Below are 20,669 nucleotides of genomic sequence, written 5' to 3'. Positions count from 1 at the left end.
TGTCAGTGAACAATATCCCTGACTGTCACCCAAGTGTCACCACCTTCTGCATCATTTTTACCTCAGTGACACTACCTCCTGTGTCATTGTCACCTTTCATCTCAGCGATAGGTCCTGCATCATCATAATCTGACAATCCAGTGTCACTGCCACTAGTTACATCAGTGTCATAACCATCTCAGTGTCCCCTGTCACCTCAGTGTAACTACCTCCGGTGTCATGGTCCCCTGTAATATCAGAAGTCCTGTTTCACTTTCATCTGTAATCTCACGGTTTGTTTCTGCATCACCATCATCTGTCTCTCCAATGTTAAAGGGAACCTGTCAGAAGAAATATATCTAATAGACCACTACTAGTATGTTGTCAAACGGGTAAGCACCCTCCAGATCATGTTTCTCTCATGTCCCAGTGTTGTGGCATAATCGAGAAAATCATGAAGTGAGTTTAAATTAGTTGTATGAAGTCAAGGAGGCAGAGCGTTTTACCACCGAAGTCAAGCTTCGCCTGTCTCAGAATGGCCTATTCACTGTAATTGATGGTTTTGCAGCCAGAGACATCGCTAACCTGATATCCTGAGTTGTGTTGCATGATATAAGTCACGGGTGGAGGTGTTCAGAGGCAGAGAGAGCTTGACTTCTGTTGGCACTGTTAAACTCTCTGCCTCCTTGACTTTATACTACTAATTTGCATTTCAATTCAAAGTTGATTTTCTGGCTGATGGCTTATTTTCTACATAACAAATTGCACTTCATAGTGACGGTATTTAATATTCCATGCCGTGTACTGGGAAGCGGGAAAAAAATTCCAAATGCATGTTGAAAAAACACATTTGCGACGTTTTCTTGTGGGCTTGGATTTTACAGATTTCACTGTGCAACACAAATTACATGTCTACTTTATTCTTTGGGTCGGTACAATTATGGGGATAACAAATTTATACAGGTTTTATAATGTTTTCATACATTTACAAAAATTAAAACCTCATGTACCAAATTTTTTTTTTTTTAATTTTGACCAATAACTGTTTCATACTTTGGTATACAGAGCTGTGAGTGGTATCATTTTTTGCGACTAGATGGCGTTTTCATTGCTATAATCTTTAGGACTGTACAGCCTTTTGATCACTTTTTATAAATTTTTTTTATATTTTAAAAAATGGCAAATAAGTGCCATTTTCGACTTTGGGCGCTATTTTCCATTACGTGGTTAAACGCAGTAACGAAAAAACTTTATTATATTTATATAGATCTGGCATTTTCGGACGCGGCGATACCTAATTCGTTTAAGATTTTTTACTGTTTATTAATATTTATATCAGTTCTAGGGAGAGGGGGTGATTTTAATTTTTAGGTATTTTTATTATAATTCTTTTTTTTAACTTTTTTTTTTATTTTCCCTTTTACTATTTTTTAAGACTCCCTAGGGTACTTTAACCCTAGGTTGTCTGATCGAACGTATCATATACTGCCATACTGCAGTATGGCACTATATGGGGATTTTCCTCCTCCTCTGAATGGGTTAAAACGAGACAGCTTCGGGCCTTCGTGAGACCCGAAGCTGTCATGGCAACGGATCGCCGCTCCCCGATGCTGTCATTGGTTAGCAGCGATCTGCGGTAAGATGGCGACACCCATACGCCGCCTTTTTTTTTAAGCCGCCGCCAGCATTACCGGCAGTCATCGACGTGAAAACGCCCGTGATTGATGCTAGCACAGATAGCGGGTGTCACGGTAAGCCTTTGCTGCAATATGCAGCGAAGAATTGCCGGCTATGGAGAGGGCTCGTTCTGCGAGCCCTCTCCATGCACCGGGGACCGCGTCGGGAAAGGGTTAAAAAACACAAAAAATATTTCAAATAAAAAAAATGTATCTCTTTTACGTTAGTATTATGATATGTGATTTTTTTTTCCAAAACGGGTAATTTAGTGGCATTATTGTTACTGCTCAAAAAAAAAAAAAAAAAAAAGAACCCCACACACAAAAATGACATAACAGTTGTACAGTACCGGGGAGGCTTTTGCTATGTTGTTTGAAGAAAGCGATTCTGACATAGGTGAAATTTTCAATGTAATCGTCTTCAAGCGATTCATCTGAACCACAGGTTAGTCTCCCTAGAGTTGGTGACGATGAACCCCTGGCTAGTTGCTCTAGAGTTAGTGACGATGGACCCCAGGGTAGTCATCCTAGAGTTAGTGAGGATTCGTAATACGTTTCAATTCACGTTGAGTGGGTCCCTGCAGAAAATAATGAACCACAGGTTCCAAAATTTTCTGCCATGCCTGGCATCAACATGAATGTAATTGGTTTTACTGAAATAGATTTTTTCAGCTCTTTTTTACCAACAAGTGAATGCACTTAATGGTGACACAAACTAACATTTAAACAGAGCATTTAATTACCCCAAATCCTCAAAGTAATATTGCCAAGCCCCAGAAATGGTCCTCACTGAAATCTGAAAGTTTTAGGGACTTTTGCTTAATATGGAGATTTCAAATAATGGAATGAGGACATTCTTCACCTCACCCCTCTTTACCCCCTTACCATGCCCAGGGACCGCTTTACCATGCGGCTAAAGCAACATTTAAAAAAATCTTTTAAAAAAAAAAAAATTTTTTTTAATTCATTTTTATAGCCACATGTTAGCAAATTCTGTAGAACATATGTGTGGTCAAAATACTCACTATATCTCTTGATACATTCTGTGAGGGGCTTAGTTTGCAAAATATGGTCTGTTGCTGTGGGGTTTTAATATTCTGTTATCTCATTCAAGCAAAACCTGCCCTTAAAAAGCCCAATGGCGCTCCTTTCCTTCTTTGCCCTGCTAGGTGTCCAAATGATACCTCACAAGCACTATTATACTCTTTTTGAATGCTAACATTTCAGGTCTAAATCAACATATTATGGATAAAAATGGAAATTTCACAATTTTCACATTTTGTCTTAATTCCTGTGAAATGCTCAAAGGGTTAACATACTTGATAAAAGCATTTTTCAATAACTCAATATGTGCAGTTTTAAAGCTAAAGTGTTCAAAAATTATTACAACATCAATGACATATGTCAGATTTTTAAAGAAAGGCGCGTGTCCTTAAGGTCAAAATGAGCTTGGTCTTTAAGGTGTTAAATAAACAGTAGGCCCCTTGCCTTTATAATAGATAGACTTTTTCTAATAACCAACACGGGCGTTACTACAGGAGTAGCAGCCATTGTGGACGCTGTGGGACCCTCTGTGTCAGGGGGCCTGGCGACCTGACCTGGTACTATGAAGAATGGAGGATGTGCACCATTCTATACATATTATTCAGCATTTTGGACTGCATAATATTTGTATAACAGAGCACATCTTCCCCCCACACACCAGAACGTCAGGCCTAGGAATCTCGCAAATCTGCTTCCCCGATGTGATCTTTAGTTACTGGGCTGCATGAAGCCTTATCTGTCACCTCCCAACCCCATCAGGTAAAAGGTGTAAAGATGATAAACTATTCTTAACCTCTGATCCAGATGTCTTCACTGTGGTTTGAAAGAGTGAGGCTAGTGAAGACACGTGCAGCACAGATATGAGGTGAAAAAAAAATAAAATCATAAAAAATTGTCCATTCAAAAAAATGGAGAGCACATAGCTGCTTCCCAGTGTTGTGTGCAGACTTATGTCAGTGGCAGTGTACGTCTGCCAGACTTACCAGGCAGGTGAACTGAACTTGCTCTACGTGAAAGAAAGAGTGGGTCACCCCACTATAGGTAGTGTGCTGATTGGGATAGAGACCTTCATATAGTTTTCAGGTGCATTCATATTCTGCACCTCTTGGTTGTCCATTTTGCTAGTAATCTTCTAAGATGTTAATAGATGCATTCAGCGCATAATTATCGGCAGTCACACTTCACACTACAGAGCGCTTACTGAAAATATTTATCACTTCATAGTAAGATACCTTTTATTTATTCTCCCTCATGATTGACAGATACATCAGCTTTTGTCATGCTTGATCGAGAGCCTAACCAATCATTTTATTGAAATATGCGTGTATTTTATTATCCAGGATTTCTTGTAGTGGAGAAATGATAGGCTTCTCTTTGTTCATAATAGTCTGGCATACATCCTTCATATTTAGTCTATTTTTTTGAAGTTAATAATGCAGCGATTTTTTATATTTCTATTGGAACAGTCAAATTAGCTATTTTTACTTGATTTTGTCCCTTTTCTAGAAGTCCATGTACTAGATTTCACTTATGTGGCAATACTTATGTCAGATACAGTGCCAATTTATATCATATTGTAAAGGCAATTGGTTTTCATATTGTGTAGGGGAAGTGCTCTGGACATTTTTATGATCTACTTTATTATGAAACTCTACTTAGTTTGTAAAGAAACATAGACTTCTAATTGCCTCTTAGTTACATTGTTGCTTCTGCATTGCTATGGCAACTCTGGTTAAGACTAGTCTTTATCTCCTGTTTGTTACACAACTTAGTGTTCTGTTTCTGCTCTCTCCCTCGCTGTAAAGGGATAAATCCTCACTACCAAAGCTGTTTAACCAAACACCAGGAGATTAGATGTGAGCTCCATAGACACACACTGTACGGGCTGGAAAACGGATCTCAGTGTGAGGAAGTTTTTTACAAATTATATTAATGAGGATGAAGGACTCTAAGCCCCTTGGTGCTGTAGCTTCACAGGCTGTTACAATGATCAGAGCAGATCTCCATTACCCCTGAACTTCCTAGATTATATAGGCAGAGAGAGAAGGGAGAGAGCAGGGGTTGGCTTCGACATATTCTGCTCATTGTAACAGCCTTTAAACCTTCAGAATTAAGGGGCTTTGGTAACACCCCTGGAGCCCTTCAGGCTCATTAGCATAATTATAAAAGGTGATTTTAGAAGGGAGGAGGCCAGGGGCAACATATATGAGAAGAATACCACAGTCACAGTGCCTGTATCTATGAGTAAATGTCCCTGATTGATCATGCTTGATTTTGATAGTAGATTTTCTTTAAGTATGAGGAATTCGCTGTGGAATTCACATTTTATGAATGGCTGATGTGCTTTCCTCCCAGCACATTCTGAGCATGTGTTCTAAATGGAGAAAAGTCTTTAGGCTGTTGACAGACTTCTCTGATGAGGACTTTTTTTTCTCTAAAAATAAAAGGATCAGGTATGTTAAAATTCAATTCAGTGTTGGAATCTGATAACATATGATCCTGTTCTCATTACAGGGGGTTTCCCATCTGGACTATTTATGGCATGTATACAGGATTCAGCCAATGGAACCCTAACATATTTACAATATTTATTATAAACCTAGTTCATAACAGTTTATTTTGCATTACTTGGTTCCCTGCCTGCAGCATGTGGTGAGTCCCAGGATGAGGCAGCTGCAGCAGTTTATGTTTGTGTGCCTGTGTGCATTCCTCCTCTCCTCCACACTTCCCCCTCCCTCCCCAGGTCTGCTCAATGCACTTGACAGGAAGGGGGAGGAGCCACTTGCGTGTGGAGGAGAGAAGACAGACACAGGCTGCATCTGCTTTCTCCCCTTAGGAATCGCTACATGCCTCTGGCAGGGAGCCAGGTAATTTAAAATAAATTATTAAAAACTACTGCATTTGAGAATGCTGACAAAGGCATTTTTAAAATCTGCGTGATGTCAGGCTCCAATAGTCTATGTTATTTAAAGATGGTATTCCTGGTGACAGGCTCACCAAGGCAGCATATAAACCTCTTAGTCATGATTATGAGAATGGACTGGGTCAACTGGGAACCTGAGGACTCTATAGTATCCAAGTCTGTTGTAGTATAGATACACTAGTATAATTTATCATTGTTAGACCCGTGTGCACTATGAAAACCACATAATGACATAAACATTTTGTATTGATGGGCGATGGACTTTCAAAAGCAGCCTCACTTTGCTACTGTTTTTTCGTTTAATGGCATTTAGGTAATAGGGTGATCCAGTTCTGATGTCATTTTATGTAGCAAAGAATTGATTTTGTACTTCACCCAAGATAATTTAGTTTTATGTAAAGGTTGAGCTATAGGATAGAGACTGCTTTAGCCACTTGCTTTTCCAGGTGGCTCATGAGTGTGTATATACAGTATATGTGTGTATATATAATATCCTGTTTCCCTGATAGTAAGACACCCACGATAGTAAGACGTAGTGGGGGTTTTAGGGGGGTCGGCTGATGTAAGACGTACCCCGAAAGTAAGACATAGTAAACTGTATGTTGGAAAAATATAAGCCACAGTACCAGTACCTTTTGCTGCATTAACTGCGGGATGCGGACGGATCTGGAGTGGAATGAGCGGAGGGATGTGGAGGCCGCGGGAGCAGCAGTAATGTTGTCCGTGGTTCATCAGGACCATGGACAACATACAAAAACACGCAGCCTCAGTGCCCTCATGTGCAGCCGCTGGTAGACCCTCTGATTGGCCTAGCGGCTCCTCCATGAGGAAGAAGAAGCCACACCTCTACCCAGCACCGCAGAGGAATTGATCCGATCGCCATTACGGTACCAAGTAAGCAATTCACAAAATGCAGCGTGTAAAGTTTCCTTAACTTTTTCCAATATAAGACATACCCCGAAAGTAAAACATAGTGGGACTTTTGGGGGTAAAAAGAATGTATGACACGGTCTTACTTTTGGGGAAACAATATTTATATATTATATATTATATTACTCTTGCTCTACAGACTAGTAGTGTAGATTTGTACTGTGTTAGCCATGGAGAGCAGAAGAAGAGTGACAAAATCAGGCCATACCTTTTTGAGGCTAACTGAGTATATTTGATGGTGAGATTTTGAGAATACTAGTTCTCTTCGTCAGACATGTTATTCATGAAAAACAAAATTCAATGCATTTTATATACATTACGCATTGATCATCAAAGAATATATAAAAAAAAAAACTTTAAGACAACAGTTAAATACAGGAACATCTTATTTACGACAGGAAGGCAATTAACACATTACAGGACGGCAATAATCACACTAAAAACCTGTGAGGCGTGACAAGAGCCTTCACTCTTATCTGCTTGTGGCCTCCAGGTCAGAGGTAGGAGGTAATGAAGCTGGCATGAATGTTAAGACCACTCTGTAAGGTGTTGAATCTCCTCATTAATTTATACTCCCATTCTTTCTTTTCCTCTGTGTCTTAAAATTTCTCATGAAAATAGTAACCTGCAAATCTTCCATAGTATGGTCCTCTCTGGAGAAATGTGCAGCCACTGGGAGATCTTTCCTTTAATTTTTAATATCAGATTGGTGCAAGTTCATGCGCTGATGGAGTCTCTGACATGTTTCCCCAACATAAAGGCCTGTGGTTGGACACTGTGCACACATAATAAGGTAGACCACATTAGAGGACCTGCAGGAAAATGTCCCCTTGATCTTATGTATCTGCTGAGATAGAGGTACACGTACCTTGTCACCTGTGCAAATGTGCTGGCATGTTTTACACCTTCTTTGCAGGCAGGGTGAGGTACCATTCTCTGATGGAGGTCTCAGGGCACTTTGGACAACCAGTTGTTTCAGGTTTGGTGGTTGCCGGAAGGACAGGAGAGGAGGGACTGGGAATATTTCTTTTAGTCTTGTATGTTTATGCAGAATCGGTTGGAGTTCCTTGGCAATATGACGTAGGATCTCCAGTTGTGGGCTGTAAGTGACTAATAGGGGTACCCTGGCCTCCTGTTGGGTCTCTTAATATGTGAGTAAATGGTCTCTGTCGATGGCTGCTGCCTTACTTATTTGGTTATCAGTCACTCTTGGTCTGTAGCCCAACTGGAGAAATTCAGACCTGAGCTCCAGGAAGTGTATTTCCAGATCTGTCTTGTCTGAACAGATACGGTTGTATGTTTGGGGTGGAAGCTGTTATGTCTCAGGTAGGCTGTTCTGTTTGTTGGTCTATGGAATATTGTTGTGGTTAAGCATCTGTCTTAAATCTGCATTGTGGTATCCAGAAACACTTATCTGAATAGCTTTGTTTCAGATTTATGGTGGGGTGAAAGTAGTTGTAGCCCTCATGGAATTGAAGCAGGGCCTCTTCACCTGCAGGAGAATGCAGTCCAGATGATCTGAATGTCCTCAATATAACTGAAGTAGATCATGGGTTTTGTGGTGCATGTGGATAAGTAAGCACCTTCCAGTTCAGCCATAAAAAGATTGGCATACTGTGGTGCACACCTTCAACCCATTGATGTTCCCATACACTGTAGGTACAGATCCTCTCCAAATGTGAAATAGTTGTGGGTGAGCAAAGTTGAGTTCTGTGACCAGTTCTGTTAGTAGGTTGTGCTTCTCCATGTGTGCCTGGCATGCTGCTATTCCATCTTTATGGGGAATGTTAGTGTATAGAGATTACACATCCATGGTGGCCAGAATTGTACCATCAGGAAGTGGCCGTACAGTCTTGTGTTTATTTAAAAGGTCAGTAGTGTCCTGGATGTAGCTAAGAGTACTTACAGGATTTCAGTTTTCACTTTTTTTCTAAAGTGGTCAATGTATGTATCCAGTGTTTAGTTGGTTCCAGATTTGCGGGTCCAGGTTGTTGGGTTGCTGTTGGACTGTCCTGTCTCCAAATCCGTGCTGTCAGGAGAGGCTCTGCCATGGAAATATTCTCTGATTCTTATTGCTCTGAAGAATTCCTCCACGTCATTGCAGAGTTTAATTTTGTCCACAGATCTTGCGAGGCAGAAGGACAGACCTTGGGAGAGAACAGACATTTGATGTTTGTCAGGCTTATAGGAGGAAGCGTTCACAATACAGCTCTGGTGACCTGGCTGAGCACTTGTGCCTGTGACAATGAAGACTTTTTGTCTATGGAGCTTTTTCTTTTTGTTGTTGATCATCGCACAGTAGACCATGTACCTGTACCTCAATCACCGCAAGTACATCAGGTCAAAGGGACATTTTCCTGCAGGTCCTCTAATGTGGTCTACCTTATTATGTGTGCACAGTGTCCAACCACAGGCCTTTATGTTGGGGAAACAGGTCCGAGACTCCATCAGGGTATGAACTCGCACAGATCTGATATAAAAATGAAAGGAAGGATCTCCCAGTGGCTGCACATTTCTCCAGAGAGGACCACACTATGGAAGATTTGCCTATTACTATTTTAATGGGCCATTTTAAGACACAGAGGGAAAGGAAAGAATGGGAGTATAAATTAATGAGGAGATTCAACACCTTACAGAGTGGTCTTAACATTGATGCCAGCTTCATGACCTCCTACCTCTGACCTGGAGGCCACAAGCAGATAAGAGCCAGGGCTCTCTTGTCACGCCTCACAGGTTTCTGGTGTGTTTATTGCCGCCATGTCGTAAATGTCCCTGTATTTATCAATCTGTTGTTTTAAGGTTTTTTTAATATTCTTCGATGATCACTGTTTAGTGTGTATAAAATGCTGTGAATTTTCTGTTTCATGCATAACAACATGTCTGACGAAGAGAACTAGTATTCTCGAAAGCTCACCATCAAATATACTCAGTTAGCCTCAAAAAGGTATCGCCTGATTTCTTCACTCTTCTCCTACAGAGAGGATCAGTCAGGTATTTTGCAGGAAGACTGATACACTGCTTTCATTCTTCCGGAGCTTGAAACCTTGTGACCATTCAAATGTAATTACGTCTGCATTTCCTTATGTTCTGGATTCATGTACCACAGACTGCCTTAATGGGAATTCACATTCTTATTAAATGTACCTAACCTTTTCCCAGACATGCCAATTTGTCTTTGCCTCGATCTACCCTGTTCCTTTTTTTTATCAGTTAGTAGTGCAGCACTTTTATGTAACACAAGCTTTAGAAGTGAAATGGATTTTTCTCTCTGTTCTGTGTTAAACTTCACTGCTTTGTCCAACTCAGTGGAGCTTGCTGACTATTGGGATGACCTTTGGGTTGCCCTGAGTGTAATAAAGATATTTTATGTTAAAGCTCCTTTGTTAAATGCTATCTTTCAGTCTTTATATCAATCACAGACGCAATGAATGCAATTGAAACATTACATTTTTCTTATGTTTGCTGTCCTCTGAACTCTACACTTGTTCCTGCTTTCTGTAGTCTCACTTTCTCATCCTTAAGTCTGTCATTCTCTCCAGCACTGTGTTCCTTACCTGTTCAGGGCTATGAAGCAAACTGTAAGTGATGGGTATAGCTTTGGAGTCCTTGCTGCAATCCTTTTTTTTTTTTTTTTTTGTAGTGAAATTGAGGGAAGCAATGATTCACTTGGCGGTAATTATCTTTACCTGTCAATATGTGAATAAATATTTTTTATCTATTTGTATCTGAAGCTTAATGTACATAATGCTTCCAAGTACTAATTGATGCCATGAAACAATGATGAGATACATATGGAAAGCAGCGATTACATTATCCAATTTTAATGGATGCTAAATTGTGATAAAGTAATATCATTGGAAAGACGCCAGTAAAAAATTTAGCTCTGCATTAAGAAAATAACAACTTGTGACAACTCCTCTATACAGTACTTGTAGGCACATGTAAACCTTTTATTAACTGTTTGTTAATATAAGGTTTTTTCTTTCAATATTGCATATAGAAGAATATGAACTATCCATCCAGTGGTAAAAAGTATTTTATTAAACAAACTTTAATTTAGATGTGAGATTCTTATAGGTTTTCCATGAAATTGACCATTACTACGTGTAATGATTCATTCACAAAATTACTCCATATTAATGTCCTAAACTGTGTTTTGCTGCATATTTTGTCATTTTTGACAACCAAAAGATGATATTACAGATATACAGAAATTTCAAAAGATAATAAAGTTGGATCATGCACATTGTGTCTAGTGGCCTAAAGAGAACCTGTCGCCACCTTTTGACAAAATGTTGGCTACAGTTTCCCATAGAGCCTTATTTTTCAGTTTTCAAAAAATAGATTAAATGGAATTTTAAGCCCTAGCTGGGCGTGTCCTCTATGGGGGATTTGAGCCGTTCTTTTTCATCTCCTGATTATTACCAGTTCCCCCTCCACCCTCCTTACTACTGCAGGTCATCTGGCCATCCAAATTCAGGCTCGCTCATTGCATATGCACAGCTTTGTGTTGTGCAAACTCTATGCTTAGCAACGCTGAACAGAAAGTCCTTCATGTGCAGTGAGTGGACGGAGGACACTGACCTGATCCAACGCTCACTGCACTTTACAGCCAACACAGGATAATGCGCATGCGCATGAATTCAGCCAGCCAAGTGACATGAGGGAAAAGGGGAGTTGTAATAACGAGGAGATGAGGAAGTGCAGGTCGACTCCCCCATAGAGGACATGCCCAGTTTGACCTGCTAGATTTCCTGCCTGGATACAGGTAGGGAATTAAATTACATATTATTAATTTTGGAGGGGTGTTTTTTTTTTTTTTTTAGCAGAGACAACAGTGCCCTTGTGGTATATGGGTTCTATGGGAACATATCATAGCACAAATTAGGTCAAAAGGTGGGGATGGGTTCCCTTTAATTCAATAAAGTTCACACTCCAACATTTTGCCATCTTTCAGACTTATAAACAGTAGAGATAGAAAAAGTATACTGCAATTTCATGTTCTGATAGATCAATATAACGGCCCCTTTAGAGTTTTAAGTACCGAACACCTCATGAGCCGCTCTTCATGAGCTGCTTAGAATTCTACAAGAGATGTTAACCACTGTACACTGGTTATCTAAGATATTGTTTGGTCATATATGATGCTTCCAGTATGACCCTCCCCCCCGCACATTCTCAAATTGAATAAGGTTTTAATGGTAGACATTGATGAAGAATTGCAAACCAAGCTCACTTACATACATAATGGATCCTGGTGCCCCTCTGTCTGGATCTGCTCTTCTTTAAGCTTTCTATGTCCTAAAAGGCTTTTAAAACTATGCAAATGACCCTGAGGGGCTCCAGGATCCATTAACACCTATGGAGCCTGGAGCCCCTCACACTAATTTGCATAATTTCCAAAGCCTTATTATAAAAAAACCAGGGCATAAGAAGCTAAAAGAAGAACAGATCCTGCCAGAGGTGGCACACAACTTCGTGTAGGTGTCCTTGGTTTCCAATCCTTGATCCTGGTGGTAGATGTCCTTTATAAAAAAAAAAAATCCAACTGAATACTGTGTGATGGGGGCTATGTAAAGTGTTGAGCAAAGAAGTACATTCTCTTAGAATGTAATTTCTTCATGTATCCTGGCATGATAAAAAGTAGACATTTGATCTTAAATCCAACCTCAAATGAACACCGCACCCATTAAGTTCCCCTTTGACATTTAGTTTTTCCCACACTGCTTTTCAGTTTTTATTTTTCAGTTGTTTTCAAATGCCTGCCCAGCTAGCATTCACACAAACCAGGAAATCTTGCCACTTTTTGGGGTTCGGGTATCATTTGTTTTCTTTTGTGACTTTAGCAGTTTAATGTATCATTCTAAATTTGCAGTTGTGATACATCCCACCTGGGGCATTACCCCTTGATCTCTACAGCGATAGGAAGAAGATTGATTAATGTCTTTCCCCTTCATCCCTCTCCAGTGATCAGGGGAATGAGAGGGTCATTTTCTCTCTCACCTCCTCCAGGGGATGAAGATGCCATAGAGGTGCGGTACCCAGTGCCAAGTCCTCCCCTCTCCACGCCTCGATCGATATTCCCTTCCTGGCTTACAGTTGGAGAAACTTATGGTGTCTTATTGAGTCCAACGGCATCCGCATGTGTTCCGGCTAATGATGGTGGAAAGTATTTGTGTTCCACAGGCCCAAGGATGATGAATTTTGATGTGTCTCACTGGAAGTGATGTCATCTCACAGAAAGAGATGGCAGGGCTGTGAGGCGGTTAGCAACGGTCTGAGGTCTCCCTATTACTTCTCTGACGCAAAGTTTGTACATCTCTGCCGGATATCAGAATTTGGTCTTTCTGAGCTACACAGGTTGATGCTGCCTTCCTCAGATATGGTTTTCTCATTATTGTTCGTACCTTATCCTCACAGATATAGATTCAAATTCCCCTCCCCCTTCTTTAAGTTCTGGAAGGGTATGTGGGAAGCTCCGGCGACTTCCGAATACCCTTTTTTCTACACCATTCTTCTCTCACTCTTTGGAAAAGGAGGACAAGTCTAAGTCAAAACTATTTCTAATAGGAGATGCAAAATGTGTTCTGCTAAACTATTAGACTCCCATAAGAAACCAGTCTACAAGTTTTGTATTGATAGTATCATGAGTGAAGTAAAGACATCCTTCAATGGTGAATTAAGATCAATCTTTCAATCCAAAGTAAAGAGTACAGTAACATTTCTTTATTAGGAAGGGCTTACTCCAAAAATAGCATGAGGTCCCTGATCCTGCTCATATCTTGGATTCAGATCAAGACCTTGCTTCATGTTCTTACCAGGATGTAGAAGAAGAACACATTTTTTCCTCCTGACTTTCTAAAATCTGAAGCTAGATTCCTTTTCTCCCTAGATAACCTAGACCCTGGATCATCCAGGATGAACTCTTTGGGTGTTTGTGAGCCAAGAAAAAAGTCTTTCCTGTGAATAGCACCGTAGCAGATCTCATCCAGGAGGAGTGGAAGGACCCAATAAAAAGACTTACAGTAGCCAAAGAGTTAAGAAATAGACTTGTCTTTTGAAGAGGATTAGTAAACAGTACTATGCTATTTTGGATAAATGACCTGGAAAAAACAGATTATAAGTGGATCCCTGAAGGAGAAACTGCTTAAATCATTACCCCTCCTGAAGTCAGCCATTACCTTCATAGCGGATGCCTCAGGTGAGTGCATCAGGTGCCTTGTTTATTTTGGGCCTTAGATCAAATTATGTGGCATACCCTTTTCAGGAGAATTACTCTTTGGTCCAGACCTAGTCATCATCTTGGAAAAAGCTGGAGTTAAGAAGAAAGGGTTCCTAGAACCCAAACCTCAACAGAAAAAATTGTCCTTTCCCGAAATAGATATCCATCCTTCCAATGGAAGGGTAAAAATGGACGGTGAGTTACCCGAAAAGGTGAAGAGGCCAAAATAACTCCGCTCTTTAAAAAGCACAAAGTATCGGGAGAATTGTCTCCTGTCCACTGGAATCAATCCATAAATAGTCAGTGGATTCTAGGTATGGTGGAAAATGGGTACAAAATCGAATTGAACTCCCTCCCCTTCATTCCTTTTTTGGTGACAAAACACCCATCACTGAACTGTGTCACCTTATGTGGGAAGAAATTCAGTCTCTCCTGCGAAAAAAAAGCTATTTTTCTGGTACCACCTCAACAGACAAATAAGGGATTTTACTCTCCCCTCTTCTTAATCAGAAACCCAATGGTTCTTACAGGATTATTAACCTGAACAAACACATAAAGTACAGAAGATTCAAGATGGAGTCTCTGAAATCAACAGGGCCCTTGATCCCTCAAGGGGCAGATCTCTGCATGATGGACCTGAAGGACACGTATTTTCATGTCCCACACCATGACAATTCTTAAAAATAAAACCATTATCAACTTCGGGCACTACCATTCGCGATCTCCTCCATGCCCATCAAAGTAATGGTTGGAAGTGGTGGCTCTACAAAGTTTAAAAAACATCCTAATAATACCATACAGGACTTAATAACCTGAAGAAACATAACCATAAAAACCTTGAAACATCTAGACTTTGAAAAGTCAAACCTACAACCCAGTACCAGAGATTTTTGGACATCCTACTGTTCATCAACTCCTTCCAGAAGAGAGCCCTAAAGCTCATACTTAAGGTACAGACTTTTCAAAAGAGACAAACTTGTCAAGTAATAGAGGCAATGAAACTTTTAGGACTTCTCATGGCCTGTATAATGTTTGTTCTTTGGTCCCGAAACCATACCAGAGACCTGCAGAATTGGATCCTGAGTTCATGGAACAAAGAAGTAAAACAATTGGAAAAGAAGGTAAAGATCCCCACTTATGCAAAGAAACTCCCTAACTGGTGGAAGCAGAGGGAGAATGAAGTCAAGGGACTAAAATGGAAGACAGATACAAGCAAATCAGGATAGGGAGCGAAACCTCCAGAAAGGTTCATGGTCTCGATAACTATGAAAAAAACCTCGAACTTCAGAGAGTTGAGGGCAGTATAGGTGACCTTTAAGATATGCTCAGACCAGCTTCAAGGCCAGAACCTCAAAATACTCTTGCACAATGTGACCACAGTGGACTGCCTGAGGCACACATTCCTCAGACCTTCTCCATCTATCAAAAAATACTTTCCAGTGGGCAGAGAAGAATGTATTATCCCTGACTGTGATCCATCTCAAAGATTCAGAAAAAAATGAAGCGGACTTCGTGAGTAGACACACAATAGACCCGCACAATCTAATGAAGAGTTATTCTCACAATTGATGCAGAAATGGGGAGTCCCTCTGATCTTCTACCCGAGAAAACAAGAAGACGGATAACTTCTTTTCTCTACAGAAACTCCCAACTATCTCCTAGACACCTTCAGTCACAGTTGACATACGAAGCTAGCATACGCATTTGCTTTGTTTCCCCAGATCTCAAAGACTGTCCAAAAAATCAGACTGGAGAACTTGAAGATCATTCTAATAGTTCCTCTCTGGCCAAAAAAGAGTTTCCAGCATTACGGACCATGGCTTTTTCTATATCAGGACCCAATATGTTATATCAACAAGGATAATGAGAAACAGATGTAAAGAGGCAAAGGACTATCAGACAAGGTCACTATTACCCTACAGGCAAGTAGGAAACCTGTGACTTTGGCTATGCCCAGGTTTCAGCCCTCAGCACCTTCTTCGATATTTCTCTTGCTGAACAAAGACGGGTAAGAAGATTCCTAAAAGCATCTGCTATGTTTAGACTTATTATTCCCATTAAAACTCCACCTTGGGAATTATCTTGCGCTTTCCATTAATGAACCTGATCTTAAAATCTTGGATAATAATGTTTATGTACAGTGCACCGTGTTTAGAAGGAGAAAGTTGAGGTCTGAAGCTGCCGCAGACAACTGGTATGCAGGAGAGTATCCTGATGTCGTAGACAGGGGTTGGGTGGGAGAACCAGTATGTTTAGTTGTGCTGCTAGTTTGTATCAATCTGGTGGATATAGTGTATATTGGTGTCAGTGTAGGTTTAAATACACATAGATGGCTATAAGGTATACAAAAGACAATTTATTTGACAATACTTTAGCTCAGAGGTAATCGGTAAGGCAGATATACTGTTAGTGGACGACGCGTTTCGGGGAGAAATACCCCGTCTTCAGGTCCAGATAATGTCTGAGCAAATGGTTCCGTGATGCACAGAGGCAGAGGGGCCAAGGAATGTAAGAAGCTGTAGATAACTTATTTACTTAAATATCCTTGTCCTCTATGGAATGGTACAGCTGCAGCCTAGGGAGAACGGCATACAGTCTGGGAGCGTGTGTATTCTGAGCCTCGGAATACACACCCTCCCAGACTGCATGCCGTTCTCCCTAGGCTGCAGCTGTACCATTCCATAGAGAACTTATTTACTTAAATATCCTTGTCATCTATAGCTTCTTACATTCCTTGGCCCCTGAGCCTCTGTGCATCACGGAACCATTTGCTCAGACAGTATCTGGACCTGAAGAAGGGGTAACTCTCCCCGAAACGCGTCGTCCACTAACAGTATATCTGCCTTACCGATTACCTCTGAGCTAAAGTATTGTCAAATAAAATGTCTTTTGTATAATACCTTATAGCCATCTATGTGTATTTAAACCTACACTGACACCAATATACACTATATCCACCAGATTTATACAAAGTAGCAGCGCGACTAAAAAATACTGGTTCTTCCACCCAACCACTGTTTAAAATCTTAGATGACAGAGTCTCACTAATGCATGACCCCAGTTTCCTTCCCAAAGTGACGACTGAGTTTCACCGAAGCCAGGAAATTATATTGCTCTTCTTTTGCCAAACTCCAAAATTACCAGAAGGATGGCACTAAATGGCACATCAGAAGGATGGTTCTCTACTATCTAGAAATAACAAAATTCTGGTGTATGCACTCAAATTTGTTTCTTCTATTCCAGGGCAAGCATAAAGGTAGGAAAGCTTCAAAAATTACCATCACCCGATGGAAGGCAGACCATCCAGGACTGCTATATACTCCAGAGCTTAGAAGTACCATCAAATCTTGAAGCAAAATCACCAGGGCAATGGCTACCTCATGGGCTGAAAGAGCAAGAGTATCACAAATAAGCAAAGCTATGACCTGGTCCACCACCGGAACTTTTGCTAAACACTATCACCCAGATTTACAATCTGCTAGAGACTTATCATTTGGTAGAAAAATCCTACGGTAGTCCCACCCTAAATAAAATTCTTAATCATCTTGTACATTTCAAGTGGGGACGTCAGGGAAAGCGCTAATTAGTCTCACAGGTTATTCGTTTTCCATTTAGTCCACCATGACTGCTTGGATTTTTCCCATCTCTTTTGCTGTGATACCTATCTGTATGGTGTTATTGTGTGTCAAGTAACATGCTAATTAACCTCTTGTATCCTTCATTGGTGTCGTTATTTGATAGACACTGGAGAGGGATGCAAGGGAGGGACATTTAACCTCAATTCTTTCTGTCCCTGCAAAGGTCAAGGGGTAATCCTTCAGGTGGGGATGTCATGATGAACTAAATGGGAAAACAAATTACTGGCGAGTCTAATTTTCGCTTTCTTTGTCTCTTTTTTGCGGGTTTTTCTTATATTTTTAATTACTTTTTAGGAACTAAGCATTCAGTCAGTTGTATTATGTTTTGTACCTAAAAAGTCTTTGTTTTGCGACTTTTTTCCAGTAAATTAAAGAAACCTAGATACATTTAGGAATTGTACAATAGGAACATCCACCTGCTAACTTTATAAGACCCTGGTGTAGTCGTATCAATGTACCTAAAAAGGCCCAAAAACAAAAAAGAAACACGGAAGAAGCAAAAAAAAACAAGTCAAAATAAAGATACGTCACTCTTTGTTTTACATTTCTTGCCATGGTCGGAACTGTCTACTACTGTGGTCAACATTATTGAAAGTATTCATGGGTATAGAATGATTGTCTCCCGTTCCTTCTAAGGCAATACGACTATTCTCCCTCTTCAGTAGTTGTCACTGACCATTTATGACTAGGGCACTGCTGTACTCAGAGAACATACAATATACTGAAAATGAATACGCCATGTCAGAATCTTGAGATTCATTTACTTAGCAGACACCTGTCTGTATTCGAGTCCAGGTGCTGGTTGGCTGGTTGGTCCCCTTTGGGACTGAGGGTCATTGGTGCCTGAATGTCCAGGTCAATTTTTGCAATTCTGTTATGCGCTATTTTAAATGACAATGTATTTCTTTCATCTTTTTAAAGTAGATTAAAATAACAAAATGACATAAACTTGCCAAAATGTTATAAATATGTACAGCATCATTCCATCACCCTTTCCCTAAGTTCAGCTACAAATTCAGAGGGTGCATGTACTTTTACAATTCTGCAAACTGCAAGCTCAGTCTTTTCTACAGCTCCTTCTACATTCTGCCTCCTGAACCCTACACCTAGAAACACAAAACTGGTATCATATTAAATAGGAGAATCTCCCCATAATATGTATGGATGCTTCACAGAAATTGAAATATCCACTCTTAAATTTGCAATGGGACATCTCAGAAATAGAAAGCTGTACATAAAATACTTTTTTTATCTCCTCCATTTTTAGTGTATATCTCTGGTTATAGCTGTTTGAATTTGGCCTCTGTCATGGATTTTATAGACATTTCTTTCTGTACGGTATATGTACAAAGGATGTACATGGCTATATGCCAGTCGTGAAGGGGTTAAATGGTTATTCCATTGACCACTTAAAGGGTACCTGTCACCACATATTCATATATACAAGTGACCGGTTCCTATAGAGCCCTATTAACTAACTGACACCCTTCTTTAAGAAAATTACGAAGGTGGCAAAAATCATGTTTGGCCTTCCCAAAGATTTGTGACCAACCCCTTTAATTAACTAAAATGACTAAACCTTCCACAATATAGGGGTTCAAATTCAACCAAAGAACAACCAAATGTAGTATTCACATTAAAAGATGGATCTCAAGAGCTGTGTGGAAGTAGAAGTAGAGGATTAGTACAAAAATATATAACAGTATAATATTTATATGGACACACCTAAAATGGGAATGGTTGTTTATGTCAACTTCCTGTTTGTGGCCCACTAGGATATAGGAGGGGTAAAACTTTTCAAGATGGTTGTTAACTATGGCGACCATATCTTTGTTTATAGCCATTGACATGTTAAGTTTAACACGTGAGGAGCGGATAGAAATTGTGTGGATGTCTGGTGAACGCGGTACCCAGGTTATTGTACTCAATTTAATGCGAGACACCCCATGAGACCAACTATTTTCCATGCTACAGTTCACTGCTGCATTTGCCAAAATGTGAACGCAAGAAAACCATCACAAATTAAGAAACATCAATGGCTGTCCTAGCTTCATTCAGCAAGAGGCTACGGTGTAGCAGTCACCGCATGTCACTGGAGAGTCGAACATCCCTTCGGCGGATATTAGCTACTCATAAATGGCAGCCTTCCAAAATCCAGCTGCTGCAGCATCTCAACGAGGATAACCCAGATTGGTGCACTGAATTTGCAGAATAGGCAAAAAATATTGGAACTGGAGCCTCAGTTTAAAAAGAACATTATGTTCAGTTATGAGACAAACTTTTTTTGTGAATGGTGAAGTTAACAAACAAAACCACCGCTATTGGAATGAAACTAATACACATTGGATAGATCCCTCTAAGGTTGTTCGGACCAAAAAAATGATGTAGTGTGGTATATGGGGTACAAAGATGATGGGGCCATTCTTCATCAATTGAAAGCTCAATGCCACTGCATATCTGATCCACAGGATAGGGCGTAACTTGCTGATCAGTGGGGGCCTCAGTGCTCAGTTCGACCGACCCCTCATCGCTCCATAAGAGTAACGGAGCAGACGGCCGCGCATGACATTATTTTCTATGGAGCTGACGGAGATCGGTGAGATTAATGGATCTAATAAATAGAGATTAATGGAGCAGAAGGTACATGTGCGGCCATCTGCTCCATTAATCTGAGAAGCGATGAAGGGTCCATTGGTCTCAGCACTGAAACCCCACTGATTAGCAAGTTAGGCCCTATCCCGTGGATAGGTCCTAACTTGTCTTTGTGGGTAAACCCCTTGAACCTTTGGCAGGGTTAACTTGAAGACCACCTGAAAAATAGAACTTACAAAGAACTTCTGCTTCAATATTTAGTAGTTTCTGCTTCAATATTTAGTATATTATAGTTTCAGACTCTCAGCCAAAGAGGTTGCCTCTTGAACTCATTGTGCTGGGCTTTATGGATGAAACAGTAGGATGAAAATGTAAGAACAAAAACCAAACTGAGCGGCTCCAGAACTCGACACCCTGCTAGAAGTAGGATAGCAATTTGCCCTAGACCCCCCCCCCCCCTCCCGCCACAACAAAAAAATTTTTTTAAGCTGACTTAACTCCTGTGGAACAACATACAAGAAGGAAAGTGTTTCTTCTCCACCTTTTTTCTTGTGAAATAGCCGAACAGGACATTTTGTTTGATTTATAAACATGAAACTGCTAATCATCAATATTGTCTTCAAGATGGAGTTGGTGAGTTCAGCAACTCCCTCAAGGAATAAGGA

General features: G+C 40.3%; 1 protein-coding gene across 2 annotated transcripts in view; it reads left to right on the top strand.

Moving 5' to 3' along the window:
- Positions 1-20,669, top strand: part of TBC1D22A (TBC1 domain family member 22A) — a 373,643-nt gene that overhangs the window by 88,676 nt on the left and 264,298 nt on the right. The window lies entirely within an intron of this gene.

Source organism: Engystomops pustulosus, chromosome 4 (genome assembly GCF_040894005.1).
Source record: "Engystomops pustulosus chromosome 4, aEngPut4.maternal, whole genome shotgun sequence".
Taxonomy (NCBI): domain Eukaryota; kingdom Metazoa; phylum Chordata; class Amphibia; order Anura; family Leptodactylidae; genus Engystomops; species Engystomops pustulosus.
The sequence above is the reverse complement of the archived record's forward strand: the minus strand, read 5'-3'. Positions and strand labels throughout refer to the sequence as shown.